Source organism: Aythya marila (genome assembly GCF_965140915.1).
Source record: "Aythya marila genome assembly, chromosome: 3".
Taxonomy (NCBI): Eukaryota; Metazoa; Chordata; class Aves; order Anseriformes; family Anatidae; genus Aythya; species Aythya marila.
Window position 1 is genome coordinate 67,397,369 of NC_139044.1, and position 23,602 is coordinate 67,420,970.

Consider the following 23,602-nt stretch of genomic DNA (forward strand, 5'->3'; position numbering starts at 1 on the left):
TTGGCTTTCTTCTTTATGATTTATTTATTTGATAGCCTGCGGGTGATCACAGAATTATAGGATCATTTAGGTTGGAAAAGACCTCTAAGATCACCAAGACCAATTGTTAACGTAGAACTAGAACCGCTAAATCTACCACTAAACAACATTCCAAAGCACTGCATCTATATATCTTTTAAATACCTCTAGTACTTTCCTGGGCAACTTGTTCCAATGTTTCACTACACTTTTAAAAGCATTTTTATTGTCTTTTACTGCACAAGCCAAACTGAGTTCCAGTTCCAGTTGGTCTTTACACCTTCTAATTTTCTCCCTGCATAGCTCCATGACATCTTTGTAGTCCTCCTGAGTGGCTTGCTCCTTCTTCCAAAGTTCATAAACTCTTATTTTCCTAAGTTCCAACCAAAGATCTCTGTTCAGCCAGGCTGGTTTTATTTGTTTTTGTCTCATCTTTCAGCACACGGGGATGGCCTTCTGCCCTGCCTTTAAGATTTCCTTCTTGAAGACCATTCAGACTTCCTAGACTCCTTCACCCTGTCAACCAGCATCCTGAAAAGGCCAAAGTCTGCCCTCTGGAAGTCCAAAGTTGCAGTTCTGCTACCGTGTACCTTACTTTTCCGAGAATCAAACCGTACTATTTTGTGATTGCTGTGCTCAAGACAGTCTCCAGACTTCACTTTTATTTTGTGGGTACAAATCCTTCTCTGTTTGCAAGCACCAGAGGGGTGCCTTCCCTTGTTGTGTTTCCTCACCACCTGTGTCACCTTCAACACACTCCAGGAATCTCTTAGACTGTTTCCTTTCTGCTGTATTGTATTGAGCAGATATCTGGTGAGTTGAAGTCCTCGATGAGAACAAGAGCTAGTGATTGTGAGACCCCTCCCAGCTGTTTATAGAGTATTTAATATGCCTCTTCATCCTGTTTGGGTAGTCTATAACAAACTCCCACCATGATATCTGCATTGTTGGCCTTCTCCCTGATTCTTACCTATGTACACTCAACCTTATCATTGCCATCATTAAGCTCAAGACAATCAACACACAGGGCTACCCCCACCACCTTTCTTTCCTATTCAATCCCTTCTGAAGAGTTTATAGTCATCTGTTGCAGCATCCCAATAATATTGATATTTCTAAATACATATGTATACTGTATTAGGTTACTTGGATTTTTTTTCACAGCAGGAGACAACATTGAGGTTGCCTCCAATCAAATTATTGATATGCTTAAGCCTTCCTAAAACAGGGATGGTATCCTATAACAGGGATATTTCCTAAAACAGGGTTGTTAGACACTGGAACAGGCTGCCCAGGGAAGTGGTGGAGTCACCATCCCTGGAAGTCTTTAAAAGACGTTTAGATGTAGAGCTTAGGGATATGGTTTAGTGGGGACTGTTAGTGTTAGGTCAGAGGTTGGACTCGATGATCTTGAGGTCTCTTCCAACCTAGAAATTCTGTGATTCTGTGATTCTGTATATTTACTTCTCCTTTCATGCTGTTGTAACTGCTTACACAGTATGTAAACTGACAGTTCATTGTCATTAAAAAAAAAATTCTGCCTTGTATTAAGTATATATGCCAGAAATATATTTTGCTTTTCATCAAACACTCACAAAGCTTCCTTAATAGCTTTATGTATTAGCTAAATGTGTTAGACTTTATCAAAAGGCTTTAACAGAAGCTTCTTCAATTAGTTAGTGTTAATGGAGCACTTTGAAGATGAAAAAAACAGAATAAGTGTAGCGTAGTTGTATTAAAAAGTTCTTTTATTAACCATTTTGAAAATGGCTTCATTTAAAATATTTATTTTATTAATATCTTTAGAAAATATTATTTACATTCAGAATATTCAGGATTATATTCTGACCCAATGGTTAAATCAAATTAAGAAAACAATATTTAAAAATGTAAGAAAGATTTTAAAAGCTGAAATTTCTTCATTCTTTTATTTAATTAATTCCTGTATGTACTTAATATTCTTCTTTCCTGCCTCAAATTCTTGACTCTTTGCTTGGCTGAACAATAGCTCTTTGCTGTCAACTGATCTAATAGCTTCCTTCTGTGTTTATGTGTATGTACATGCCAACTAAACAAAACTGGCTATTTTTACTTCGTGCTTAAAATGGTACCTAATTGTTAATCTTCTATTCAAACTTATTCTCTTCCTAATATCTTGTTTTCTGATTTAAAGGAAGTAGTACAACATAACTTCTTTAGATGCTTTTATCTGGGGATTTCTTTGCTTAGAGAAGAGATATTATCATTTTATTTCTGATCTAAAAGTATTTGGGCATGCTGCCAAAATGTCTTCCTCTTAATTATCCTGAATCTTTGATGAGATAATGGATAGAGTATTGCATGTATACATGGAAATGTATATTGAGCCTTAAAATCTACTACAATTGTACTAACCATATAGTTTAGCATGACTTGGGGCTACATTTTTGGGCTTTCTTAAATGACTCCTTAGTGTATCATGTAGATGAGTTAAGGACATAATTTTAGAAATATTTGATAGTTTTCAATGCTGTAACAACCAGAAATATCTGTGTTTGCATAATCACCTTGTGACATTTCTATACATTAGATTATTCAGATTGTCGTCTCTCAAAACTAATCTCTATTAATTTGTAGGGGTGTCACAGGTCATTTATCTCAGCTAAGCAAAATGAAATTTCAGATAAATGAAATCTAAAGGCTTACTGGACTTACCCCTCAGTAAATAAAATTAAATGGGCATCTCAGGCTGAGCAACCTCATCCTTAGACCTACAGAGAGAAAGAGGGACAAAGTGTCATCACCTTTTGTCTTCCTTCTCCTACCCTGATATCTGAGAAGTTGTATATCTCCAGAGCCAAAGGCTACTGGCTCCTTTGGTTTCCTAGTTCAGGTGTTTGCGGTCCATATAAACCAGATTAGCATGGATATATTATTTAATTATTTTTTTTAAGCAATCCTGGTTTGTTGTGACTAAAAAGGCCTTCGACATGTCAGGTCAAAGACATAACAGTTGCCTCTGGGGCTGGAGCCAGTAATTTTTCAGCCAGTGTAACTGCAGCCAAGAGAAGATTGTGTCTATGTTAATGCTATGACTGTAAAGACTTAGCTCTAGGTTACCTTAATGCATAAATGGATTCATGTGTACAGATTAGAGTCTTTGTTAAATCTGTACATGGTTAGGCCTTAGGCTGTGACTAGGACTTGCAGCATCAACATTTTACAGTGGAACATCCTAATTGAAACTGCAGTGGTCATAGGGAATTAACTTGATACAAGTTTTCTCACAGATTCTTTTTTGCCAATGTCTCTCAACTTTTTTGAGTATGGATTTACTAAAGAAGGATTGGGGGAACATAAAGCTACAGAGAGGAAGCACACTCTAATACCTCTGACTGCTGCACTGTGTTCTCCTGTATTATGTGATGTCGCTGCAGCCATGTGGCTCAGCCCTTCTCATTCAAAGGAGGCATTATTTGCTTTAATTTGTTGTGACAATGGTAGCTTATAGAAGTTGCAATATTTAAAGTGTCTTGGTTTTCTGGATAAATACAGATATTATTGCTCATTTAGTGGGCAAAATGGTTTCTTCAGCATCTTATTGTGTTTGTATGTTTTATGTTTGAATGTTTTGTTATTAATATACTCTTTAGAAAGCCATAATGTTCTCTGTTATATTGTAAATGATAAATGTAAAAGAATTAAATGTTCTGAAGTGATAACATCCACCAAGGTAAAACTGTAATTCTGAAAAATCTCAGCTACTGCATAAAGACAGCCCATCTTTTAGAAATGTTTTTATTGTGTCCATGTTACTCATGACCAGAATTGCACCTTTGTGAATCTCCCAAATTTCAAGCAGTTTGGTTGCTACCCCCAACTAGGTCCAGTCAGGATGTTGAATTCCAGTATTTCAGTTCAGTCTTCCGAGAAACCTCAGGAGAGAATATTCTCAGACAAACTGTTAGACAGTATATGGATGGTATTATCAGACAAACTGACAGAACTAAATGTTAAGGCAGTGGAACTCCAGTGGAATTAGAGTTGCTTCTTTCTGTAAAAGCACAGAGAGAAGAGGAGACTGTGGTTGTATTTTCTAAAATATCTTGTGACAGAACACTTTCAAAGGAAGATAGGAGGCCCGGGTTTGGACTTCCTTTTCTTCTGGAGTAGATTCAAACACACTTCTCCAATGAATGTAGTCTAATTAGTAGGTTTTTGAGTAGAGAAGGCATGCAAAGGAAACTGGAAAGCCTAAACCAGGCTTTCAGCAGTGGGAAGCAGGGGTTGATATTCAAAACCTGCCTGGATGCCATCCTGCACAATTTGCTCGATGATCTTACTCGGCAACGGGGAATTCGACTAGATGATCCTCAGAGGTCCTGTCCAACCCTGCCCCTTCTATGATTCTGTGATCATTCTAACAAAGAGAGAAAAAATAAGATCCAGTTACTACAAAAGAAAGTTAGCTCAAATGAAATTCAAAGCACGGTGAGAAGAATTAACCTCTGGGAAAAGATTTATTTAAGGACAGACCACGACATCTGTGAATCAAAATCTACGTGTCTCCAAAAGAGAAACAGTTGTCTATGAAAAAGTTAGAGGGTTGCCTTAGAAAAACTAAGCAAAACAAAACAAAACCTAATACTGCATGCATATGTTATGTGGGGTTTTGGAAGATGGTCTTCATAGATGTGAGCACATGAAAAAACAAACTTTCTTTAAAAACCTCAAAAGAGCCCAGCCCAGATTAGACAGCAGAAGTGAGGACTTAAATACTTCTTAAGAAGCTGAGCCAAAATTCTGGTTTACTCTGTGCTATTATGTGCTATTTTTCATCTCTCTGTTTATAGCTCCAAAGCACAGCTTCTTAAGAGAGATCAGTATTTTCAATTGTTTTCTTTCTAATGGGCATTTTTTTTATTCACATATTCAATTTGGCACAAGAGTTGATGTTGATCAGGACAATGCCCAGAAGAATGCACTATACTTTCTGTAAGACAAATCTGGACTGTTTTGCTGGGGTGGGTCTTTGTCAGCTCTTCCTGGATTCCTGAAAATACGTTGCATCAGGTGCCTTTCTTGAGCTCTGTTTTCTATCTTTCTTGAGCACAATAGTAAGTGCTAATTAGGTAACTCTCCTGCCTTCAAAGTGCCTTCCATGGAAGCGTTAATTTACATGACATGATCCAGAGCCATGTCCTTGTTATAGAATTTAATTATCATGATAAAAGTGTAGCTTACCCATATTTTGATTATTTGACTTGGACTTAGTTACAGCTTTAATTATATATTTGACAAGAAAAATCTGAGTTTTGCTTATGGACTCACATAGGTTACTGTGCCCTCATTTTACAGAATGTATATATAGATTGCTTGCTATCATCCCAATTCTGCAGGCATCATGAAGAATTGAATTTTTGCCATCAAAGCCTCAGTAGTGGTAGATTGAATCCCATATTGTATTTACTTGAGTGGTATTGATCTTTCACTTTCTATTTCATTAGCTAGAACTCATTATTCACAGAGGCTCTCAATGTAATGATAAGCCTAATATAGTACTCACTGGCTTGTTATTATTTTGTGAGTGAGAATCTTTATTTTTAAAATACCCCAAAGCAAGCAAGAGAGAGAGAAAAAAATAACAATCACAATAGCAGATCTTAGTAACATAAAGGCAGAGTTTTTCACTACATAATCATCCATTTGTCATCTGCATTGCCACTGGAGATTCACGTTAATTATGCTCATTCATCTGAACCAGCCACAAGGGAAGTTCTCTAAACAGCTTAAGGCAGTCTGACTACAGAAGACACTCCCTGTATTCCTATCTGCACATTGTGTTGCTCACTTAACTTGCTGCCACTTAAGCAGTCAAAAGACTAGCACCTGCAAAATCAAATGGTAAACTAAATATGGTAACAAGACATGTATGCATTAAAAATGCCCAAATCCAGAGGACCTTTAAATGTGCAAGGTCTAAGATAAAAAACAATCTGTAATTTTAATTAAATGCTTGTATAGAAGCAAACATTAAAAGAATCTTAATGTTGTGCTGTCAAATGCACGAAACTTAGGAAATGTCACATTCCTAAGATATTATCTTCAGTTACATTGCCATGTTATGTTTTCTTTCAAAAAACCTTAATTCAGTTCATAGTATAAACATTATTTGTATATGGTCAAAACAACAATGCCTTCATCCTAGTTGAAATGGATGAGCTGTTTTTCATGAAATTTCATTTATAATCCCCAATACAATGATACGGAAAATGTCACCCTCACACCTAGTAAAGCTGTAACCAAGTGGATGCAAGATCTTGTGAAAAAAAGCACTGGGCAACCTTTAGAATTAGATAAAGGTTAGGCAGCCTTTTGAATACTTAGAAATTTGTGGCAAAAATGAACTTAACTTATGCAACCTTCAGTTATTCTTTTCTTTGTACGTGCTTGTGCTGCATATCTTAGGGAGCAAGAGCTACATAAATTGTAAGGGTTAACATCTGAATTCACAGTAATCATCTTACTGTGACAAATAGAACTTTCTTCCTGCGAGCAGGGGTAAAATCCACATTTTTCTTCTTATAAAATATAACATTCAAAGGAACTGCATCAGATAAGACAAATTAATTCAAATAAATTCACTTGAGAATATTCAGCAGAGTAGACAATAACTTACAACCCCAAAGACAAAATAAATAAATAAATAAGTAAAAGTTTAACTATTTTTGGCTTACTGTCCTGGAAAATGTTAACACAGTATTGATTGTAGTTAAAGAAGTAGTAAAAAAAAAATATTTTCTAAAGCTAAATATGTCTTAAGCTATTTTTTCACATGCCTGACAGGTTGTCTTTGATCTTACTGATAAAACTGTCTTCACATTAGAGCTGATATCTTGTACATCAGGGACGTCAACCACAAAAAGGAGTGCCTTTTTGGGCTCATCAAAGACAGTTTTAAAAAGAAATGCTGTGGAAATGTTACTGAATCAGACAGCACTCCAGAGGAGGAGCCCCAGCTCTGTCTATATGAGACAACAGGCAAACTGCTGTCCTGGAGACAGGGCAGACACCTGCCTACTTTGGCATTGCCTTACTGTCTGACTGTCCCAACTTCACACCCTAGGGCTGGCCTGACCACTCTGCTCTGTCTTTTCAATGCACTGTCTGCATGAGGGCCTCAGACTGCTGACTCCAGTGTCAGTAAAATCAGAAGACATCCTCAGAAGCCACAGTCTTACAGCCAAGCCAATGGGAAAATGCATTAAGTTCATGGATGGTGAACTGTCTAGCAAATGGAGAACCTGGGTAAGGCAGAGAGTGTGCTGTGGGCAAAGGCAAATGTATTTTCAGATATTATAGCTTCTCTGTAGATATTTGACTGAAGGAGAAATTTTCTGCTTTTCAGTTTAGTCCATAATTCTGGAAGTTCTCCATAATTTTTCACTACATAGTGTTTTCTGTCATCTTAGGCCACCTGGCAGAATATATACAGTTTTGTGTAGCACTGTACACTTATGCAGATTAGTTTTTTGTAACAGCTCTATGAGGTGCCTTAGGTACATGGCAAATGATGCCTTAGATTTCAACAACATTCAAAATAATTTAGGATTATTTTTGAGAGCTTTTTTAATGAAGATCGTGGAAGGTAATTTTATTCCTTGGGTATAATGGTGCAACATAATACAGTATAATGCAACAACTATAAAGATAATTGTTGACAGGGTTGAATTTTCCTGATGGCATGATCAAAGTCTGTGAAATCTGGACTTGAAAAGCATTTCAACCTTCAATTAAAACTATGTTTAAACTTGATTTTTCTTTAATATAAACCACAGGCAAATGTGTTCTTACTGACCTAATTCTTCAACATAATTGTCCTTGAGAAGCAAGCAACGAGCTATTCGGACGGAATAAGCTCCACAGCACTTCTTCCATTTTGCAAAATATAGAAGTGAATTGGGTGTAGGTGCCCAAGATGCTGGCAGGGAGTAACAGGGCTCCTCTGTGAGGAGAGTCTGAGGCTGCCCCATGCCAGACACAGCCAGTTCCAGCTGACTCCAACAGCCCCACCACAGGGCACGGCTGGGCCCAGCATACACAGAAAAACATCTTGAGGAAGAATCACAGAATGTCTGGAATAAGTTGGAAAAGACCCACAGGGATCATTATGTACAACTCCAGGCTCCACACAAGACCACCTAAAAATCAATTTATGTGTCTCCGAGCATTGTCCAAATGCTTCTTGAACTCCAACAGGATCAGTGCTGTGACCACTTCAGAAGAGGAGAAGAAGAAGGAGAAGGAGGAAAAGCTCCATGGAAAAACAGATATTCCCTGCAGCCCACAGAGGACCAGTGCTGGAGCAAAGGAAATAAGGAAGGAACACAGAGAGGAACCACAGAGAGCTGACCACAAGTCCTGCACTGCCTATGGCCTCTCTGAATGGACTGCAGTGATAACAAGATGAACAAGGGGAGTTTGGAGTGAAGTTGAGTCAATGAAAAGGGAAGCAATCGTGTATTCCATGCATGTGTAAATGTTTCTTCTTCTTCTTTTTTTTTTCTTTTTTTGTTTGTTTCCTTATACCCAGTTGAGTAATTATATTAAATGACAATAAATTAATTTTATTTTTCCCATTTCCAGTCTTGTTTTGCCCAAGATGGCAATTGGTAAGCAATCTCCCTGTCTCAACCCATGAGCTTCCTCATTCTTCTTCTTCCTATATTGTCCCCTGTCCTGGTGAGGCAGAAGGTGGAACAAGTGACTTGATAGAAGTTTTGCTGCCACCCTGCACCAACCCACCAGAAAAAGTCAACATAGACTTGTTATTTGTAGGTTTGTGCCTGGTGTGCTTCGCAAATAAGCACAGAGAGTTGGCATCAACATGAAGATCTTTTAATTAAATAATTCAATAATTCTGCAGAATATGGTGCTTGGTGATCTTTCACAAAGCAAGCACACCTCTGACTTGAATCACCATTATTTATACACAGCTAACTTGTGAAACTCTCTCTCTGGCTACTTTTGATTGGTTGCGCACTTATCTTTAGAGAGTGTGCATTACAGAGTACCAGTGAAGGGAGAACACAAAATCCCACATTTGAATATATTAACATATTAAAAAACACACCCAATGGACTCATGGACAAAAATGCTCTAGTAATGTGCAGAAAAAAAAGTGTTAGCAAAATACAGATATTGCTGTGAAGAATGTGGGTGAAAAACTCAAAAATATCCTTGTGTGTTGGAAAACACAAAATCAAATACCTGGGTGCCAGATGTTTGTGTAACTGTGGACTCCATCTGTAGCACACATTTTCACGCCATATGCTACTTTATATCAAATGGTGGTATGATTACACAATAAATTTATGGAAAGACAGGTGTGTTACCATCTTTCACTGCTCTTCTTTATTCTCTCATCTCTTTGTCGTTACTGAAAAATAAATTCTGTGGACAACTATCTTTATACAGACTGTATTTCCCACCTCCCCCCAGCAAGAGGGCCACTAAAAAGTTGGGCTCTAAGAAGTTAATGTCCAGATATTAACCACTAATTATTCTAATAATTCTACCAATCACTGTTCTGCATCTGCATGGTGTTTCATTTTAGGGGACTAGCATTAGTGTTATAATTACACTTTCACACATTTTAATTTCGCAGGCTAGAACAAAACTACATTTAACCTTATAACATAAATATGTTACATATAAACAGAGAAGTTTTGATCTCATAATGCTTTAAGGAGACAAAATAGTGACAAAAATTCAGCAGTAGTAAGTGTTTTGTTTTTTTTTTTTTAATTTATTTGTTTACAAGACAGTGGAAACAATGATATTGCAAGATTTCATCATTTGTGTTAGTTGAATTGCATACCTGTTTTCTTATGACAGTCCTTACAACCTGGCCATCTTTTCATTACAGAGACAAATTAGCTAATAAAAAAAAAAAAAAAAAAAGTTGACAAATTATACAAATTTTACAGTTATTTTGACTGCAGACTGTGGTTTCTCTCATTGTCAGGTTTCACTCATCATATACCTTCTTTGTGATCTCTTAGTTCTGACTGGAACTGTTTGGATCAAATATAACTGAGAACACCAGGATTTCGCTGATGTCATCAGTGTTTTGGGATTGTCCGTACATACAATTTTGATACATCTGAGATCTTAAATCACCATTTAGACCTGAGTTCTCCTTCCTCCCGCAGGGTCCTGGAGTGTCCTCATATTCATGGCTGAGGTGAGCGTACATTGACTTTCATTCATGAGGTCCCCTAGTCCTCATTTAGTGTCTTACTGTTCTGTAGCAATGGCAATGTTGAGTCAAAGTGGTTTGCGTTGTGCAAAGCAGAAGCTGGCATTTAATACAATTCTTTGTCTTTCAGAAAGCCTCCTAATATTCCTGGAATATTGATTTGATTCTTGTTCTTTCACTTCATAAACTGGATAACCTCATTTAAGTCAGTTTATGTATAGTGCAATAAAAACAGTGTAAGTGAGAAAAGAACACAGCTGCTGGGTTATTATTTTAGCTATCCTTTCAAAGAAGGCCAAGGGATAAAGTCTATATACCTTTTAATTTAAGTTTAGTTCACATCATTCTTCAGAACTTTCTTTGGCTAAGAATTGCAGAACACAGGAACAACATATTCTATCAAATTGCATGTCAGTCACATTTATTTGGAAAAAAAGAATTATTATTCTTTATTTATTATTCTTTTTAAAAGATATTATATATACTTTTATACTTTTTATATATATATAAATATATATATTTATATATATATATATATATCTTGAGAGTCTTACAGAAACCTGAACACAGTCCAGACCATGAACAATGGTAACTGGAAAGGTTTAGGACCTTACCAAATAAAATAAGGATGAAATTAGCCACAGGCACAATTCAGGTTTTTATTGTATTAAATTCAAGTATATCGTTTTAGACATGAATAATATTCTGAGTGTGATGGGGAAGACTGCCTCCCTCCCCCTGAAAACACTGATTACCTTCAATAGGCTTCTACGTGCCTTTCCATTCTGCCTGTCAGCCTCCTCTAGCGTGTCTGGTTCCTTTCTTTTCCTTTGATTCTGTCCATTAAGAGATTGATTTTAGGTGGAAAAAAAAAAAAAAAAAAAGAAAGTTCAACCTGTATGTCTGTTGACTGATAAAAAGTGGAGACAATATTAGTCTCCCAATGGGAAAAAAAAAAAAAAATAAAACAACAACAACAACAGTGTAAACTAGTATTTAAATTTTTCTCTATTTTGTAGTGCAAGATCCTCCAGCACTTTATTTATGCCACTGTATAGTGGTAAATAGAGCCACATGCCAACAACACTCAGATGTCTGTATGTAGATAATACAATTTGAGACATTTCAGATTTTTTTTTCTGAATGTAGAAACATGACAACAGATTCAATTATAGTGAAAATTACAGTGACCAATAAAATACTATGAAAATACGCTCTCAGTGTAAATGTTCTCACTAGGATCCTCAACCAGTCATACCTCATTGTACCATACCAGGTACTAGTTTACCACCCTTAGGCTTTTGGCAAATGTTTTAAGATATGCCTCTTGACTCTGTTGGGCAGTGTCTACAGTGTTAGGCTATGTACAGAAATGTTGTTGTTTCACAAAGCTTCTGTTTAGTTTAAATCAACTGCTGTTCTGTCCTTGTTTTGAAATGCCCAGCTTGAGTCTTGTCTCCCATATGGCTTCTGGAAACATTTTCCCAGAACCACAATAAACAGTCTGAGACATCTGATGTAGAAACTGCTGTTATCTTTGATATGAGTAACTTTATGTCTTCAACACTCCGAATGGCACAAATTTAGATATAGCTAAAAAAATAAAATAAAAATGATATGCCTGTGTGGAATTTTAATTTCCTCAATATAGCTCTTAAAAGTCTTAGAAGAATCTTGTCTCCTTGGTTAATTCAACAGTACTCCTTTCCCACGTAACTACATCACTTTTAGTGCAAATACTTGAGTGTGTATATTTCAATTTATATTGATGCAGGACTGGCAGCTGGAAGACTATCACTGACTTTAATGGGAATTGATTAGTTCCTGCTGGCACTTATGCAAGTGAAATTCAATTGCTTGAATGTGTGCAGAAAATGATCATAAACATGATGCAAGTGTAGCAGAAAGGCGTTCATTTTTTAATCTGAGTCAATGTTTGTGGAAACAAACATGCCACACTTGCTGCATCCTGGAGAAGATACGGGAGGTAGAGGTTACTGTGTAAATCTGTTTGGAGAAAATTTAAAAGATAGCCTTCAAGTTTACTAGGATCTAGTTTACTAGCATCACTTGAATATTTGTTCAAATTCATTATCATTTGGTATTGTCATTTGCTATGTCATTTGCTATGTATTATTGATTGTGTTGAAGGCTAGTGCATTGTCCACTTTCTCCATTGAATCTCATTGTGCTTATTGGATCAGACTCAAAACTTACATCTACACTGGCATGGAATTGCATTGGAGATTGTTGCCTGGCCACAGGAGAGCTACAGCTTTTGGACAGCATGGATACTTTGAGCTCAATTATCTTAATTTGCTCTGCTGGCAAGGGAACTAATAAGAGCTGTTAATTCCTTATTTGATATATTCCATGTTACATTGTGTGCTTTTCTGATAAAGATTGCCCCTCTGCAGCAATTTGAGACACTTCTAGAATGAGTGAAAGAGAATTCAACTTGTCATATTTTTAACCAAATTATATGTTCTTTTCTGCAAGTTAGCACTTCAGTGTAAATAAGAGGATAGGATGGCATGACTCACTAGCCTCAGGATTCATTACTTAAATCCATTTGTGTACTTTTATAATGTAGTGTAATTTCTGAAATGCTTATAGCTTTTTTAGCTTTGTGCTTAAAAAAGATGCTTATATAATTCAAATTAAAATGAGAGACCACATAAAAAGAAAGGTTAAAACAGCACTATCAAAAGACTATATCTTGCAATCCTTCCCATACTCATCATGGTTGTTTTCTCCAAGTAAGATTTAAGAAAAAAGCTTCTTAACTTCGCTCTGAGCCATTACCACTATAAATAACTGAGCATAACTGAGCATAATCTCTTGGGTCTTGCATCTCTTTCTTTATTTTTCCCAAATATCTTGGCTTTATTTTCCCCAAATATCTTGGCACTATATTTTGTCCCCTATTATTTGTTTTTCATTGCAGAAAACACTGGTAGTCCAAAGCTATATTCTTTACACATACCAATATGCTTGGGGAAGTCTGTAAAGCAAGTGGAACATGTGAGGGGTATATCACAGGACCTAACATTTATTCCTCTTTTACTGAGGTTATAGCCCTGACCACAGTCAAATAAAAGCTTTGCTTCTGACTTCAGTGAGGCCAAGTCTTTCTTCTCTAGGGTGCATCAAGAATGCTAGAGTAGTCATGAGATTGTGTTACCTTTGGTATGTAGTATGTAGTAGCAGGTGTACTATCTTTAGATTAGAAAGAACATCTACGTTGGCCAAGAATGGGAATTTTGCTATGTATTGCTACAGTGGGGGATCACACGTGGTGTTCATTCCCATGGGCATTTTGTTTGTTCCTGATGATATTTTTCTTATTTAAGAAGGTCCCATTTTGGGTGGTAAATACAAAATAAAATGAACACTAAAAAAAATGGAAATATTACATGTTTTGGCTTAGTATGTATGGTATACCTTTGAGAGAAAGTGAGTGGTTCTCTATTACTAATCTAAGAAAAGTGGCATTGTGAGTGTGATGTTTTTAAGAATACAGAAATTAATTTCTGTTGTGACCTGATGAGTGGGTCGTAGCTTGAACACACAAATTCTTGACTTCTGAATACAGCCAGCTCTATATACTTCTATTGTTTAAATTATTACACATGACAGTTTTGAACTAGATATATACTTTGCTACAAAGAATAACCTGGAGTCAGTTTGCATGCACATTTCTATTGAAAGCTAATGAAAAAGCTGTTAACTAATTTAGTCTAATTGTAGCTTTGTTGTGTTAAAACTAACAATTCAGCTTCTGCCCTGAGTCTTTTAAATTATAATTTCACCCCTACTGAGTAAGAGTATAATTAAAAGCTTTTAGGTTCTCATTGTGCATGCTGCTAAGTGATGTTGTTCAGTTTATCAGGACTCAGTTTTCACTTGATTTAAATAGAAAAAAAGGGAAAACAACAGAACAACATATTTTCACTTGCTTTTTTATGCCACTTGTCTTGAAAATTATTCTGACTATTAATTTGATTATTAAGTAAACCCCATGAAAATCAGAAATACAGAAATATTTTCTTATAACTTTAGTAGTACTTTTTTATGTTTAAAAAAAAAAGAGAAATGAAAATATAAACAATGCATTTTCAAACAACATGACTTGTAAAATTGTACATAGGGTCCTGCATCCCATACATATCCATTGTCTGAAGAGTTGAGAATAAGTAGATATCATTTTTGATTTTTGATATTGTTTTGCGCTTTTTTTTCTGTTTTTTTTTTTTTTTTTTTTAATAGTGCCATTTTTGTTGTTGCTTTATTGTAGCTTTTATTTATTTATTTATTTGTTATGGCTGACAGTGGATGAATGTTGGAACTTAATATAGAAAACTTCTTAAATAGCTTGTAACAAGGAAAACCACATCTTCATATTTAGTAGTGTCCAAAAGACCTTGCAAAATGCTTCTGGTGTCCTTCCAGCCTTGGTCTGTTTTCTCTAATTTCATTCTGTTAGGAATGCTAACAGACATCTCAGTAAGTTTAGAAAGTCTGTGAAGGGAAACTAGGAAACATTTGTAAGCCTTTATTGCCAGTCAGAAAAGTGTTACTTTTTCCTGTCTTTTGCCTAGCTACAGGTAGGGATTATTTACTGCTAATTTTAAGCTGCTTGCTAACACTTAAATTAAAACTCTGCAGAGACTTTTTTTTTTCTTTTTTCTTTTTTTTTTTTTTTTTTTTTTTGTGCTTGAGTAGTCATTTGACAACTCATGAAGTGGCAGGTGAATACTGGCAATACTGAAGACTAGGTGTTGTCCAAGGGTGAATGCAATTGGCAGGGAAATCAAGCAAATTTGCAACTAAAACAGCTGCTCATGACATGCTGTACTTAAAGTAAATGAGCCTTAGGGTGGCTTATTCTGTTGATATGAGGAGCCAAGTGCAAGCTTGCTCCAAGAGCAATGCCACGCTTTTCTCTGGAGAGGACTAGGGGAAAATGGAAGGGAGGTGAGAGGAGAAAAGGACACAGGGTCTCAGAAGCCAGGGTTTTGAAACATCAATGGCCTGATTTTCAGACTTTAAGAGTACATCTGTGCTAACAAAATTAATGGTGTCAGAGAATGGGAATGAACACTATAATGCTATTGTCTGTAATGTTGCATTTTTAGCATGGTCCTTGACTTGAACTTGGAGTGGGCTAATTAGTGTTCTTCCAAACAATTCCTAGGCCTGATCTGGAAGATAGCATATGCCAAAATCTATCTTGGATGGACCAAACTGTTTTGAATTTGAGAGTTTAATTATATGGATATGGGCTGTTCTATGCCAGTTGTCCTTAGGTCAGCTAATAGGTTCAGACACCTTGTGTATTATTCATGTAGGAACAGCCTAAGAATCTAAATAAAAGCTGATTCAGGGATTTGAACTGGAATTTTCAACTTTGGCATAACACACTGTGAGATATTATGCATGCTTATGCAGTGTAGGTATACACATTTTGGGTAATAATGCTAGATTTGCTTGTAGTCAAATGGAGGCATGTTTAAATGGCTTAGATGAGCTATCCAGTTTCAGATAACTTAAATGATTAACTATCAGTCTGTTGTTAGTCCTAGGCTACCTCTGGGATGTTCCTGGAATTAGCTGTGAGAGTGTTTGATTTTCCTTTTTTTTTTTTTTTTTTTTTTAAACATCCACTGTAGTCCTATCACAGTGAGAATAAATGAAATGTTGTGGAGGTACCTGAATGATTTGTTATAATCTATCAGTATTCTAGTTATTTGGGATCACACAAACACCTCTCTTACACTGTGGATTATCATCCAGGTCTATCACCCTACATTCTGACGTCTCTTCCCTATCTATGTAACAGACTTCCAGAGGTAAGCAATGTCCTGTCTAATTCAGCCATTGAGGGTGGCTGTTTATCAGTAGCCCAGATACTCTTGCCTCTCATCTTCTGTTGTTTCCTGTGTAATTTTTGCTGTGTCGTCTTCAGCATTTCTTTCCCCATCCAGCAACAATCTTTTATCTGCAGCTTCAGCCTGACATTGATATACTCAGATGTGGGCCTGCCTCATCCCTGGTTTCTCTAACTGTCCCCCCCCCCAGTCTAGTTTGTCATCTTTCACTGAGCACTTCTCATGACTTTGCTTTGTGCTGACTGATGATGACAGCCTCTTCTCTGTCACCTCCTTTCTTCTCTTCTCTAGGCTCCAGATTGATTTTGGACACAGGCTAGTGACAGAGTTAAAAACAAAAGATGCTTCATAAATTTCTGTGCCTATTTACACTTACATATAATTCAGCTTTCCCACTGGGTCAGTAGAACTGGCACTGATGTGTTAGCAGCAAGCAACACAGGTTGTCTTGCTGTCAAGGCAGTTATAAGGGTGAGTTTACAGAGCTTGGAACTGTAAAGAAAACATCTTTTTGCTTGACACTTAAGCAAAACTGAGTTGGAGTAGTTGGGACATAATGAACATAGAACCTCTGTGAGATGCCATTTTTAGAGCTACTTTCCAAAATAAAAGTATGCTTTAAATCCATGGCTCTGTTATTGTCTGCATTTAGACTCTGCTCTCTCAAAGGTAATTTTACAAGCTGCAATAAAGCACTTCCCAGCATGTAACATTACTGTTCAAGTGTAGCTGTTACTTTTTATTTTTCAAGTGGAGTTGAATGATTAGTAAAGGACCAGGAATTTAAATTGCCTCATCTCTAGTAAATGTTAACACATGCCTCATATGGCTCTCTCAGAAAGTCTGCATTATCTGGCAAGTGAACTGTATGTATACATATAATTATGTCAACACATTTTCCCCAGTGTGATTCATGGAGATTTAGTGCAATCACTGGAAGTTTTTTTGATGACTATCCTCACTGTGAGTTGCTTAAACATGCGCCCATCTAGTTGTGAGTCAAATTCAGTGGCTATATAGGGATGTGCAGTCCTATGCATGGTAAACGTTTGCTAAAATACTCATTGTATGAGCTGGTCACCTCTTGCTTCTGTCTTATATTGTATGCTTTTTCTGACTGTAGCCATGATTCGTTTCTTCAGAAATATTTATTCCTTCAGCTCTGTGTATTTGTGGAAAGAGTTCTAAAGAGATGGCTATTAAATTATACTCATGTATTTTCTGCACTTAGTCATTACATAAAGTTTTTCTACATAAATCTTTCAAAAGCCATGCTAGCTTTGCAGATATGAAAGACACTTTTTTTTTTTTTTTTAGTGCTGTAGGTGGAGCTGTTCATATTACAGTAACACATGGATGAGCTACAGCTGCCCAATCTAGAAAGGCAGATACCTTGGGAGCCCAACTTGGATGCCTGTATGTAAATGCATGCAACACAGGAAATAAACAAGGGGAACTGGAGACTGGAGGTGTGTGTAAGGTTGAAGGGCTATGATCTCCTTGTAGTTACTGAGACATGGTGGGATAGCTCTCATGACTGGAATGTGGCCATGGCTTTGTGCTTTTTAGAAAGGACAGGCTGTGGGAAAGGAATTCACAGGTGGCTTTGTGCTGCTGCACATGTTCCTGAGTTAGAGATAACGAGGAAACAAGCGGTAGAAACAAAAACTTGAGCAAGGTTGAGATAAAGTAAATTGGCTAGTGTTAAAGATGAGCTTTGGGCAGTGTCTAATTCCTGTCTGGCTTGAGGTGCGTCTCTGAGGGTCTCCAACCAATTGCATGACAGATTCGGGCGCGTGGCCAGCGCATGGGGCTATGGGGAAAGTATATGTAGTAGTGAAAAAGGGCAATAAATGTCTCCTGTTCAAGAGCCATAAGGAGTCTGTCTTCACAGTTCTGTCCCTTCAACAAGTTAGGAAGGTGAGGTGGTGGAATTGCTCTTTATGTGAGTGAGCAACTGGAATGTATGGAGCGCTGCCTAAGGGAGGACAAAGTATGGGTCGAGAGCTTATGGGTGAGGATTAAGGGGCAGTCGAGTGGGGGTGGCATTGTGGTGGGTGTTTACTACAGGCCATTGGATCAGGAAGAGGAAGTGGGTGAGGCCTTCTACAGGCAAGTTGCCTCCTGTTTGCAGGTCTTGGTTCTTATGGGGAACTTTAACTACCCCAGTATTTGCTGGGAAGACAACACAGCTCAGAAGAAACAGTCTAAGAGGTTACTGCAGAACACTGAGGATAACTTCTTGATGCAGGTGGTAGCCAACAAGGAGAGGGGCGCTGCTAGACCTGGTACTAACAAACAGAGATGGTCTAGTTGGAAACATTAAGGTTTAGGGCAGCCTTGGCTGCAGTGATCATGAGATGGAGTTCAAGATCCTGCGAGGAGGAAGCAGGGCAAGAATAGGACTGCAACCCTGGATTTCAAGAGAGATAACTTTGACCTCTTCAGGGACCTAAATAGAGGAATCCCCTGGGCCAGGGCCCTAGAGGTAAGGAGGGTCCAGGAGAGTTGGCTAATATTCAAGCACCACTTCTTCCAAGCTCAGGATCAGTGCATCCCAATGAGAAGGAAGTTGAGCAAGGGGGTGGGCAAGGAGCTTTTGGGAAAACTTGAACAGAAGAAGAAAGTGTACATGATGTGGAAGAAGGAGCAGACCACTTGGGTGGAGTATAGGAACATTGTCAGAGAATGCAGAGATGCAATGAGGAATGCCAAGGCCCAGTTACAATTAAATTTAGTGAGAGACATCAGGCATAACAAGAAGGGCTTCTTCAAATACAGCAGCAGCAAAAGGAAGACTAAGGAATAAAAAATGAAAAATAAAAAAATAAAAAATAAATTGAACCAAGGGAGGCTTCATCGCCATATGAAGAAGAACTTCTTTATGGTTTGGGTGACAGAACACTGGAACAGGCAGCTCAGAGTGGTTATGGAGTCTCCTTCTTTGGATTGATACTGAAATGCTATCTAATTATAGCTACATCTGAAGGAGTATATTTTAAGTAAATAGCAAGGATAAGGCTGGAAACAAAGCCTCAGAAAAGAGAAGTCATACTTTATCACAGATGATAAGCATATGAGGTAATTACTGTACATATACATAGACTAATAAAAAGAAATCAGTGAGCTCTAAACAAGAATCAAAGCTGGAATGTGAAGGAAAACAATTAGAGTAGAAAACTAGTTACACACTTCTTTTTACAGAGAGGTGATAATCACTGGAAAGAACTACAAAGTGTTTTGTGTCTTGGTGAATTCAGCTGAAGACTGCTTTTTAGAAAAGATTGATTTAGCTACAACAGAAGCATGCTTTAGTCAAATAGAAATTGCTAAACTAAGGAATCTCCTGCACTTGTTTTATTGAAGGGGGAACTGAGGTAGTTTGTTTCCACGTTCTTAATTTCCTAAATGTGCTTATGAAAGGTGGACAGAGAGACCCTTAAGTAAGGGAGTTTGTTTGTTGAGTATGGGATAGGAAAGTGCAACAAACTGGCACTTGCCTGTTCTGAAGTGAAAGCTCTAGTCAAATTTTGGCATTAGGTATAAATTGGAGTTTCTTTCTCTTTTTTTTTTTTTTTTGTAGTTTTTTTTTTTTTTTTTTTGTCTTGCGAGGTTACAGATATTGCAACACATTGGTACATAAGCTAACACTAAAAATACATCTCATACACTGGCCTAGCTAGTGAAGACATAAGGTATGCAATAACTATATCTCTCTCCCTTTCTGCAATGAGATTATCTGTACCTTTGTGGACTAACATTGTAAGGCAATATCTTCTGAATAACAGTTGGTAAAGTGGGTGCTCCTAAGGCATGAGAGTGGTCCAGGAGAAAACAGTAGAAAGTTAATATTAAATAATTTCTACAATATGTAGTACCTATACTGGCCTATACTGTCCAGCAGTATCCCGAAGTCTGTAATAGTTAAGCAATGACTGTGGTATGTATGATTAAATGCATCTTTGAGGGCAGTGTCTGGAGGCTGTTTGCTTGGCCTTTACTTGTCAGTTGGTTATTATCCCAAGTAAAGAAGTTATGATTGCAGTTGAAAATTATTCTTTGCTGATTGAACTAACAGAGAGAAAAGCAAGACAGGCACATACACTGAGGCTGGCTATGACTCACCTGAGGGCACATTAGTTGGCATGAGTCTTCACAGAAGCAACATACGTGTCACTCTACAATACCAGTGAAACAAGCCCAGAAGCCATAATTTATACTACCATAAATTGTGATTTCTGAATTTGATTCCATGTGTGTTCCTTCACAGAAATATGAAGGCCATGATCTTTCATTTTATTGCTAGTGAGCTCATTCAACAAGCAATTTCTATTAATTTCTCAAGGTGTAAGAAATACAAGCACACAGCATTGCACAGACTTATTTTTAATGTGATACATAGTAGATATGAAAATTAGTCTGATTTCTTTTTGCAAAATGTGGACATCCCCAAAACAAAATTTGGCCTTCACAGGTAAGGTCTGTAAAGATGCCAGATTTTCCCTGCCACCTGTTTGTGAAATTGGAGACTACTAATTACATCCCTCTAACATGTTGTATTTCAGTTCATCTGAAAGATCAAGGTTCTCTTCATCTCTTCACATAGCTGATAATTACAAAGATAAATAGAATACCTCTGCTCATCACCCCTCCACATCTGTTAAATATTCTGTCACTTTTTAGACCTCCATCTCTGAATCAGGATTTCTTAGCATTAAGCATGAATGTCAAATGCCTTCATGCAAACTGAAAATGAAAACTGAAAAAATACAGAAGAACCAGAACAACTACTGCTGAAAGATTAAAGTGAAGGTGAAACCATGATATCAAACTAATTCCAGTAATGTCCTTTGGTAATAGAATCTAGTGACCAAGGACTTGACCATTCCAAATATCAAATGAAAAATAATTGTTCACCTGTTACTGAAATATTAATCTTGATATTCTTCTTATTACAACACTTCTGAAAGCAATATCCAAGAGTATAATATCCATATACATTTAATCTTTGTTTTATAAGTTGATAAAACATGAAACTAAAGTATGAAGACATTAAAAATTAGCATATTTATTGCAGTTTTTATGAGACATACTGCTGCAAAACACATAAAATCCTCTAGGATAAATCTACATCTGGTGCTGTCTTGATAACTGTTGAATTTACAATGGTGTAATATTTATACAGGCTCTTTTAAAGAAATGGTTGAAGTGTAGAGGTTTTATTTTTGTATGAGATATACTCTGTCATTTGCTGCTGGAAGCTACTGGTGCAGTGCATCAGTGTGAAAGTAAAATATGTCTATGCCTGCAAGAGTGTTAATTTTTAGAAGTGAAATATCCCATTCCTATCATTCGTTTTCTACTTCAGTTTATTTTTTACCAGTTGAACAAACTTAACTTGAATATTTTTAATTGGCCCAAAGCACCAAACGTTTTGCCGCTCATATACATCAACCCTACCTTAAAATATTCACTGTCTTTTTTTTTTCTTCTTGAGTCTCCTTTACTGTTTTAAACAAAAGGATATTTTCTGGACTATGGTAAAATTGTTAGAGTTTTGGAATATTATTGTTACTTTAATTCCCAGTAAAACCTCAAGTTTTGCTAGAAATTGGTACATAGCATTATGTCTCAACAGTCTTTCCTCACCTCAGTCGGTCCAAGGATGGTCAGTTTGTGGCTACTACAACATGCTTGCTCAAGTGTAGCAGGGTAGTGCACAACAGTGTCTGTCCTGCTGTGGCAATGATCTGATGTCAGGAAGTGTAACATTTTGTAAAAATCCTAGTGTAGCATTTTGAAAAGACCAAGTCCTATTGAGGACATTGCAAGGTAATCCAGATGCCTTGCTTTATTATTCTCTCCTGTCTTCTAGTATGGAGTTCCTTCTCTCCTCAGACCTCTGGAAAGCGTTCTGCATATCTTGGTCATAAATGATATTGACCACATGAGCCAGAATTTCTGGCCATATTTTTCTCATCAATAATGATAATAACTTAAAATAGTAATTAGGTATGGATCACATAGTGACACACTAGTTGGTGTTAAGCTGTGGAACTAAGTTGCAGTTTCACTAATGTCAATGGATTGATAAAAGTTTATTTTGGGACTTGCTCTGCATATGATTTGTTTTGTAGAAAGAAAAAAAATTACATGATTTCATTGTTTTTCTGACTAGTTGCAAAGGAGTCTCTTCTGTCAAAGTAAAAACTAATTTCCTTGACTACCAAAGTATTCTATGCATCAGAGAGCTGAGACTTAAGCTTATATTCAGTGGAATTTTATAAAGAACATCAAATATTTTTCTTAACCTTCTGAAAGACAAGAAGATGGAGAAAATTAATAGAATGGATATTTTTTGTTGATGGCCAGAGGAAGCTGGGTGAGAGCCATATGAAGATTAGCTAAAGAGAATGAGAGCAGGCTTCTTTAAAAAGTGACCACTTGGCATATGATGGATGTTAAATATTATTGTAACTTTGGCTCTTCTATTATGTCTGAGACCAGGAAATGAAAGGTAATCACTTACTAGAATATTCACCTTATTTTTGCACTAAAGCTTTAAGCTAAAACATATTCAAGTAAGCCTCTAAAATTTAGAATGCAAATCACTGATGAACTTTTAAACCTTTGAATTTTGCCAATAACTAATCTCGACAGTGCTATTATAAAGAGGGGAACCATACCAGATTTGTTTACACAGTTCCTCTGTGATCTACTGACTTTGAATGTAATTATCATTTCAGAATTAATATCTTGTCACTGTGTATATGACTCTCACCCTGTTGCTTTCTTTGGTCTAATGAACCCAGTGTACTTCTCAAAAGCTTTTCTTTTACACAGGAAGTCCAAAGGGACCTACTACTTGTTCTTTTGTATTAATTTTAATTCTTTATCAATTGAACTTACAAAATTAATATGCCTATCTATTCATAATGTAATATCTCGAATAACATCCAGTTAGTCAGGTTTTCCACTTTGGTTTCTGTACAGTTATTAGCAATGAACACTGAATAACAACCCCATACTGACCTATGTATACTGTGCTCTTAAACCAGCTGCCTGTCTTTCAAGTTTATATAGAATCACAGCTGGAGACCATTTTGAAAAGAGAATGCTTCATAATTGCACCAAATGTACATACTGCTTCTGTTTCAAATATATTTATATATATATATTTACTTGAGATGTTCAATCAGCTGTTTTACTCTAACCATACTAAAGACTTTATGAATTTTTATTTTCATGAACTGATTTTCACCTATAGTGGACTATGCCTGCAGAAGTTCTAACATGGAATAATGTTAGAATTTTGATAAGTATTTCAAGGATAAATTCAGGAGCTTTCAGACTTGTCAAGAATGTGGGCCATATACTATTTTGTTCATTCTTTTTTTTTTTTTTAATTTTGTTTTTAATTTTATTTTAGCTTAATTGTAATTTGGTAAACTAG